We start from the raw sequence: 9279 nt of genomic DNA on the forward strand, positions 1-9279 counted from the left end.
GAAAGAGATTGAAGTGCTGGAGCGGGGCCAGAGAAGAGCAACAAGACTGGGGAAGGGACTGGAACACAAGACCTATGGGGAGAGGCTGAGGGAGCTGGGCTTGTTTAGTCTGGAGAAGAGGAGGCTTAGAGCTGAGCTCAGCACTCTCTAGAACCACCTGAAGGCAGTTCTAGCCAGGTGGGGCTTGGTCTCTTCTCCCAGGCAGTCAGCAATAGGACAAGGGGGTTTCAACTTAAATTTAGGCTGGAGATTAGAAAGCAATTCTGTGCAGAGAGAGTGGTCAGGATTGGAATGGCTGCCCAGGGAGGTGCTGGACTCACCGTCCTGGAGGTTTTTAAACTGAGATTGGCCATGGCACTTAGTGCCATGATCTAGTCAATGGGCTGGAGTTGGACCAAGGGTTGGACTTGATGATCTCTGAGGTCTTTTCCAACCCACTCCATTCTGTGATTCTGTGAAACCATTATCACAAATGGCAATGACCGTCTTTTCAGAGCAATGAACTTGCCTGCAAACAGGGTTTGTGTTTTTCCCTGCCCGAAACAAAACTTGGAAGAGACCAAAATGATATTGAAAAGACAAAAAAAAAATGGCAGCTAGCTTTTCCACACTCAAAAAAAGGGCAGTTTTCAACTAAAATCCCTTTGTTTTGGGGAATCCCAGCCACCTCCTGTGCTTTTTTGTAATGCCAGGGTCCCATTCATCCCACTTTCACAAGGAAAACCTGGCAGAACTGCAAAAATCGCCCTGGAAAATGGTTTGTGCAGAGGAAACCTCTCACCTTTTGGTGGAAACAGGCTTGGAAGGCTGAGGATGACTTTAGGATAATTTACCAAGAATTAAGCTAAAAGTGGACGCACGCGATATAAGAGAAAAAATTTGAATTCCAAACCTGTATTAATTTTCCAAGCATCTGTGTTTGAACTCCAGAAAAAGCCATTTTTAAACCAACGGGCTGAGAAAATCAAGGCAGCAAAACCCCATTTCCATGGGGCAGATCTGAGCCACACTAGGCACCCCCGAACTTCCCACCCACCATTGACTGTCCCATGTATCAAGTTCACCTGTTCTCCCTTATTCTCTTGCAAAATTTTGGAGAAAAACAGGTTGTCCCACACACGTATATGTATATATTTTAGTTTTCTCTTGAAATTAAGAAAATGTATTTTAATGAATGCTTCATTTGACCCTAATTGTTTTACACAAACCCTTTATTTTCCAAGACAGAAGCGTGGGCAAAGGTTTCACATTTTCAAATTAATTTTGGGTAGTTTCAAAGTGCTATTTTTAAAAATAAGTAATTATCCCTCTTAGACTAACTTATAACAATGATTTATCTCTAAATTTCTAGGGTACTTTTATTTTTTTTCCCCCCCTCAGACAGAATTTAATGCCATTAATTTGATGACATTTTATAAATGGATATTATCACCCCAATATTCTACCTTTTGACATGGGAATCACTTGTCTTCTCCCCTCCTCCAGCTTTCATTCGTCTCTAATACACTTTCATAGTTTTCTTTCAGTTAAGCTTGTTTTAAAATTTGCTATTTAAAACAAAGAGGGGAATGAGTAATTCGCTTTGGGGAAAACAAAATAAAATTGGAATTTACTGGATTATCCAAAAATAGGACTTTTGGTGCCTGTACCTGGAGACCCTGGGGAGGTCGGGATGGTCCCATTGGGTACCTCAAGGTACCCCTACTCTGAACATCAGTTACTGCCACATACAGACAAAATAAAATAAAATAAAATAAAATAAAATAAAATAAAATAAAATAAAATAAAATAAAATAAAATAAAATAAAATAAAATAAAATAAATAAAATAATAAAATTCCAAACCAAACAAAACCTGAACCCCTTGCCCCAAGAGGGGGATAAGAAATGATCTATTGACTATGAATTTAATTTATCTTCCCACCTTCCTTGATTTGAGCAGTTGCAACAGCATCGCTCACAATGCATGGACACATATTAGCCTGCGTATTTCCCATCCTACTTATCCCTGGGAATTTATTCTAAAGCTCGCTTTTGGAAACCCATAAGTAGGACATAATTCGGAGGATTTCATGTTCTGGTCAATGTTTTGTAAAGTAGTTATTCTGCAAGGCCTGATACTGTGGAGAAAAATGTCCTTAATTTTTTTTTCCTAGATGTATTTTATATATATATATATATAAAAATATATATAAATATCTATATATATATATAAAATTTATATTTATATTTTTTCTCTAATTTTGAGGGCAGAAGGAGGAATTATGTGACAGTTCTTTCCTATCTCTCCATGTCTCACCACCTCCACCTGCCCTCTGAAGTGAAGAAACATGTAAAATAATACTTTTTCCTAGTTTTTCAATTTTTGTTTCCCTTTTTAATTTCGAACACAGGTGGGAAGTGCTGCTGTTTTCTACGGATGAAGAGGAGGGGGCTTAATTTCTATCAAAGTCATGGGCACTACTTGCGAACTGACCAAAGAGAATCAATAAAAAGATTCCTCCTTGACAAAAAATGAAAAGCAAACAAACAAAAGACCAACCTCAAACCTCTCAGGTGTCTTAAGAACAAGCTGCATTTTCAGGGAAAACATTTAATTGGATTTTTATGGGATATATTGAAAGACATTTGCTTCAAACGCAGTTTTGTCTTCGCTGTTATAATTTAAATTTCCTGGCTTAAAAAATTTAAAAGTCTGAATTTTGTATTTTTGTTTCTCTTTTCACTACAACATAATTTTTAGAAACTTGTACTTTCAGCACAAACTTTTTCACTGTTTCTCCATGAAATATATTCTGGGGGAAGCCAGGAAAACCCAAGGGAACAAAAGCACTTGTTTTGCTTGATCTTGTCCTTGGTACAAACCCAAAGCTCTTGTTGCAGGTCAGCTAACCCCGGGTGAAAAACAACAAACAAACAACAACAACAAACAAAACAACAACAAAACAACAACAACAAAACAACAACAACAAAACAACAACAACAAAACAACCTCATACACGAGGATGGCAGCAGGTGATCCAGTCCTACAGCTGCATGGAAGAAATCAACTGCTGTAAAATTAAGATTTCATGCACTGGGGAAGGTAAATGCAAGCTTTTTAAATCCTTACTCCATGCTAGGGAGGAGGGTAAGGATTTAATTGTTGCTAGTTTTGTTGCCGATATCTCTTTTTTAATTTGTTGGCAATTCTTTTAATCCCATCGTCAAGTCACCGTCAACCCCAACGCTTCCCATCAACATCACTGGAAGGTCACCCTTCCCAGGAATACAAGTTTAAACCTCAACTGCACCAAGGAAGAATTGCATGAGCTACGGGCCCACAAAACTTGTTCAAAGGCGCTTAGGAAGGTGGAAAAAAAAAGAACTAAGAGTGAAAATTTTCTTCTCGGCCCCCAAGGAAACCCTTTTTTCCCCAGGATCAGCCTCAATGCAACAGCCTCACGGTCCAACGCAAAAGGGCAGGGATGAAAAACTCCACCTGCCTCGCAATTTTTTCCTCTGCTCGTGAGTTTAAGGCTGGATACATAAGAAAATACTTTTCCTGTTGATTTTGTTCGTTTGTTTGTTTGTTTTGTGGCATTTTGCTCCCTACCACTAAAGCAAACACACATAAGCGCATCCCTGTCTTTAAGAGAATGTGGGTTTCTTTGCTCCTCTCCTCCCCTCCCAAATTTCAAGGAGAACATACAGCTCATGAAAATTTAATGCCATATGTAACAAAGCAAAATGAATATTTAATTGGGGCTTTTATGTGAAACTAGATAACAAAACCAGTTACACACAGGGAAAAAAAAATAAATAAGCCCCTCTAATGTTTGATAAAAACTGGGACTGAAGCAGTTAAGCTATTGGCAACAAGCGGCTCCTAATAAACACTCAGCTAATTCTGCAGGAAAAGCACTAATTAGAAAAGCAATAATAATCGGTGTAATTGCTCTAAATTACCCTCCTCACAGAGAAGTGGGTTTGGATACTGAAGCGCAGCTGCTCCTGCTCCATCCAGGAGCTTGCAGCCAAGGATGCTCCAGCTTTTCTCTACTGCCCTCTCCAGGTCCAGGAAGGTGGAAGAGATGACACCTCTCACTATCGCAGGGAAAGACAGGGGGAAATCCCCCACCCTGGTCACCCTTGGGTGTCCCAACCTGCCTGGGCTCAGCCTGCAGCCCTTGGTGGCATCACTTGGTTGTCACTGGGTCCAGAAAACACAATGTTGGGGTCCAGAAAACACAGCGTTGAGGTCCAGAGATGAGCTGAGGAGATGCAAGGAGGGCCATGAAGTTGGTGAAGGGTTTGGATGAGAAGCCATATGAGGAGTGGCTGAAGTTGCTTGTTTTGTTCAGCCTGGAGAAGAGGAGACTAAGAGGAGACCTCATCGTGGTTACGGCTTCATCACAAGGGGAGGAGGAGGGACAGGAATCAAACTCTTCTCTTTAGTGACCAATGACAGAATCTGAGGGAACAGAAGGAAGATGTGCCGGGGAGGGTCAGGTTGGACATTAAGGAAAGGTTCTTCACCCAGAGGTGCTGGACACTGGAAAAGGCTCCCCAGGGAGCTGTCATGGCCCCAAGCCTGACAGTGTTCAAGAAGTACAGCTTCCAGGTGGGGTTAACCAAAACCAGACCAAAGCAGAGTTCTTGCTCACTGATGCACCTGGAAAAACAGCCCTGAACATTTATTTGCTACTGCTTGTGGTCTGAATATGCATTTTGCACTGCAAATGCTGCACATCGTGCTGTGTTTTCATTCACACTTCACCTATCACAGAATCACAGAATGTACTGGGTTGGAAAAGACCTCAGAGATCATCGAGTCCAAGCCTTGGTCCAACTCCAGTCCATTGACTAGATCATGGCACTAAGTGCCATGTCCAATCTCAGTTTAAAAACCTCCAGGGACGGTGAGTCCAGCACCTCCCTGGGCAGCCATTCCAATGCCTGACCACTCTCTCTGCACAGAATTGCTTTCTAATCTCCAGCCTCAATTTCCCCTGGCAGAGTTGAAGCCCATGGCCCCTTGTCCTGTTGCTGACTGCCTGGGAGAAGAGACCAATCCCCCCCTGGCTAGAACTGCCCTTCAGGTAGTTCTAGAGAGTGTTGAGCTCAGCTCTAAGCCTCCTCTTCTCCAGACTAAACAAGCCCAGCTCCCTCAGCCTCTCCCCATAGGGCTTGTGTTCCAGTCCCTTCCCCAGTCTTGTTGCTCTTCTCTGGCCCCGCTCCAGCACTTCAATCTCTTTCCTGAGCTGAGGGGCCCAGCACTGAACACAATACTCCAGGGGTGGCCTCCCCAATGCAGAGCACAGGGGAAGGATCACTGCCCTTGTCCTGCTGACCACGCTGGTTTGGATCCAGGTCTATATCACATAGACCTTCCTGGTAGCAGAGTTTGGTTTTTATAATATAATTTTTGAACACTACATTATTTTATGGTTTGAGCAACTTTCCAAAATAAATCTGCATTGGCTCTGCGTGCTGCAAAGTCCTCGATAAATAAATAGATGGGTGGATGTCCTTGGGGTTAGGGTTTCCAGGGTGGTGGTAGGGATGGTGCTGCCAAGCCCTGGGCAGGTCAGCCAAAATGGTCATTGAGTTTCCTTCCAGAGCTTGAATCTACAGACGGCAGACACACAAGGAAAACACCAAAATATTTTTCAAAACTGGCCCCAAATGGCGTGATAATCTTCATTCACTTCCATCAGCTCTCATGGCTGTAGAAGAGATGGTTGGGTTTGTTTGTTTGCTTTTTTATTGAATTTCATTGATCCTGATGGAATCGTTATAGAGGAAATTATCCCAGGAACAAAGTTAAATGGTCAAACCCTCTCTCCAGATTTTCTCTTTAAACAGAAAAGGAATGCAGAAACCTAAAGTAGTGCCTTGCAGAGTCAAAACCTCTCCTGACCTTGGCTTAATCCCCTTACTTCGACAATACTACTCATGCTGCACCACAGCCTCGGAAAGCGGACAGTCACGCTCCAAGTTTCCCTGTGTAATTATGTTTAAATCCTCATTGCTTCCATGCATGCTTCAGCGTTATTTATATTGGTTTAACGATCCATTAAACAAATACTGTACTCCAGGAAGTGTTACTTTGCTTAGGAACAATTACAGTTTCTCCAGCATTCAGTGGTGCCAACCATGGTGCAGAGCTGGCTTGGAGTAGGGGCTTGGGGCTTATAGTGGTATGGAAAAGGATTTTCAGCAACATTAATGTAACCCCTTCTGGTTTTTTGTATTTAAAATCATATTTCAATGACATTCTGAAGTGGGTTTTTTTGTTTGTTTTTAAAATAACTACTTTTTGTAGGAACCCACCTTAATTACAACCTGACCCCACTGAAGAGGGAGTCCTACCTGGTATGGTTTACTCAACTGGAGTCCAATCCTGCAAATACTTCCAGAATTTTGATGCTGTGGACAGGCTCCAGGCAGTGAAACACAACCCATGAACCAACCTCACCTTCCTCATCGCAGACACTGCGTGTCCAGCCACGCACGTTGAAGAACGTCTCACCGTGACCATGTGTCTGGCCAAGAAGGGAAGATGTGGCCCTGGTCTTTGTGGCGAGCAGCCTGTTTCTCATCTGTCCTCAGCCCTGGGATGGCCATGGGGAGGGAAGGAGCTCATAAATGCCCTCACAGAAAACTGGAGCTGTGCCGGCACCTTGGGAATGGGGAGCAACGTGTTTATGCAAAGGGGGTCTTTGCAGGCAAGAGGCGCAAGGAAAGAAAACCCAATGCAAGGGAAGAGATGGGGTTTGGGCCACTACCTTTCAAAAGAAGATTTTGGTTAAATGAGCAACAAGATGTCTCGGGCATGGCAGTTTGTTGCAAGCCCATCACTTCAACCCATAACTAATTTATATATTTTTTTATCTTTAAGTGGTCTTCAGTTGGTCAGTTGAGCTTATTTTATCCTTCCAGTTTGCTGCCATGCATTAGGTGAGCCCCAGCACAAGGGAGAAGGCTGAAAAGGAACCAGAAGTTAGAGGTAGGCAGAGATCAGCCCATGGGAGGAGGTGGAGAGGGAGGATTTGGGGACATCAAGGGGACCACAGGGGCCTTCCCTGACCCTGTCAGCAGCTCAGATCTGCAGAAGCGGGGGTATGGTTTTGTGTTCTACCTAATTAGGGTGCCTGGATATGCCTGAGACACGTGCTGGCTCTTTCATGTGCCCATTCACCTTTTACTCCTTGCCAAAGTGGTCTCTTGTGTCTTAAGACCTGTCTTATTGTCCTTGGTCTGGCAGAGTGGAAAATTTAATTTTAAACTAATTAGTTTCTAAGTTGCTGAATATCCTCAAATTACGGGGCATCACCTTTCCCAAAGGGGGAGAACAACATAACTCACCTGTATCCAACATTTGACACTGCTGGAGTCAAGAGCACAGAAACAAAGGATCCCCAATTGCTTATTGTCTTGGCTCAAAGGTCGAGAGTCGTTTATGACAAAGCTCTAATTAATAGTTTATTACCCATAACTGACCATAGTCTCTTTTGTGAGCATTTAATATTATTAGCTAAAGGTTTGCTTTGAATGCAGAATGAGGTTCTCTTTGAATTCATCTTGTCCGGCTTTCCTTGGTCTTCAACCAAGGTTGCCCTCCAGCCCAGCTTGTGTTCCCCAAGCACAGACCTCTTTGTGTCAGCAGCTTTTCACCTGACACCAAATCATTGAACGTGCTGTTGCTTGATTACTTGGTCACTGAAAGGTCATATGGATATAAATACTATTTTCCAGTTATTTAGATAAATGGGTCAGTAATCACGCGAAGACCAGCTAGCTCTTTAAAGCCAACAACAGCAGCGATCACCATCCAAATTTAGTTTTTCAAGTTCATATAGCATCTGGGTTAATCTACCAGCATGCAATAGTTCTCAAAAGATGATATTGGGTTTTTTCCTTATTTTTTTTTCCTTTGGTCCTTCGAAAGGTGCGAAAAGGATAATCCAGGCATCAGGGTGCAGACACAGTACCTGCCTTTATGATGATGAGGATTATGTATTTATATATAACAGGTTGGCGGAGATGATGCTGATTCCCATTTGAGACTGTTGTGGCAACACGTACAAGAAGTTGGGTAGGAAGGGGCCAGGAGGATCAGGCTTGGGTGTGATAGAAAAAGCTCCAACCTCCCCTTTGCTGTCTTGATGCTGTTCCTGTATACGGGATCTGCACAGGGCAAGAGGAAAGAAAAACTATTTAAAATGAAAAATTATTTAAAACAAAAAAAATCGTTCTTCTCTTCCCCCCTCATTTTTCATGTAACTTCATCTAACTTCTTGCCACAGTATCTATTTGCTTAGTGCTGAATATGCCACAGCAACAACATTGATCACTACAGATATACAGCAGATTTTTTCATTCACTGGCAATTGAAAAAGACAACACAATGGGGAGAATAACAGCAAAAAGTACTAATAAGTTTAAGAGTTGTATTGGGGGCCAAGCCTTTTTTCAACTTGTGTATTTAAAAGGATATTTTCCCCAACAGAATTAAATCCAAAATAAAAAATATTTCAAAGAGAAAAGCTTACTTTGCTTTGAGAGTGTTCCTTTGAAATATTCCCGAAGGTTTTTCTTAAATTCCCCTCCTGTGACCCCAACAGTTTGGCAGATGCTAAAAAACAAAGGATTGAGGTTATTTATCAAGAGCTTCAGTTAAGAAAGTTGCTGCAGGTCTCCTTTAACGCAACATGCGTGGATGGCTGCGTCTCCATGGGAAAACCCACGTCCTCACCTGTTCCAGCAATGCCTGGGAAGATGATGGTGGAATGGACAGAAAATGCCATTTGGGCTACGCGGAGAGGTATTCGCTCCAAATTGTGGTCGCTGGTGGGTCTCACCCATTCCCCTGAGATGCACTTTGGTACTGAGACTTCTGCTGTCAAGTACTTTTGTCCCTCATGAAACAGCTCCACAGTTTTGCTTCAGGAGCTCCCACACTTGAACACCCCACAGTAAACTCCCAAATTCCCCAACACAACCACCCATGTCCCTTTCTCACTCTCCTCCTGACGCCTCTGGCCACCATCGGAAGCAGTGCCCATGGCTGGAGGGACAGCAGCCAGATCCGGCACCACTCGCAGGGGCAACCATGGGCACCCAACCACCACAGCCCTACCCGCTTGTTTTTCGGAGATGCCGGCGCTTGGCAGAAGCGCTGGGCACTTCCCCCTGCTCATCATATCGTGGCATCCTCAGAAGTGGTACCCGAGCCCCACCTGGTCTTTTCCTCTCCAGGACAGCACAGAGATGCTCTTGGTGAACTCTCCCTTGG

At 43.2% G+C, this 9279-nt stretch overlaps 1 long non-coding RNA gene across 1 annotated transcript; it reads right to left on the minus strand.

The window, feature by feature from the left end:
* Positions 1-8133: 8133 nt before the first annotated feature.
* LOC309451190 lies at positions 8134-8768 on the minus strand. Its single transcript, XR_014186200.1, has 3 exons — positions 8740-8768; positions 8537-8619; positions 8134-8171 (listed from the first exon to the last, which is right to left on the minus strand). It is a non-coding gene; the product is annotated as an uncharacterized lncRNA (long non-coding RNA).
* Between the last annotated feature and the right edge of the window lie 511 nt (positions 8769-9279).

This window comes from Streptopelia decaocto, assembly GCF_964273445.1.
Source record: "Streptopelia decaocto genome assembly, chromosome: Z".
Classification (NCBI taxonomy): domain Eukaryota; kingdom Metazoa; phylum Chordata; class Aves; order Columbiformes; family Columbidae; genus Streptopelia; species Streptopelia decaocto.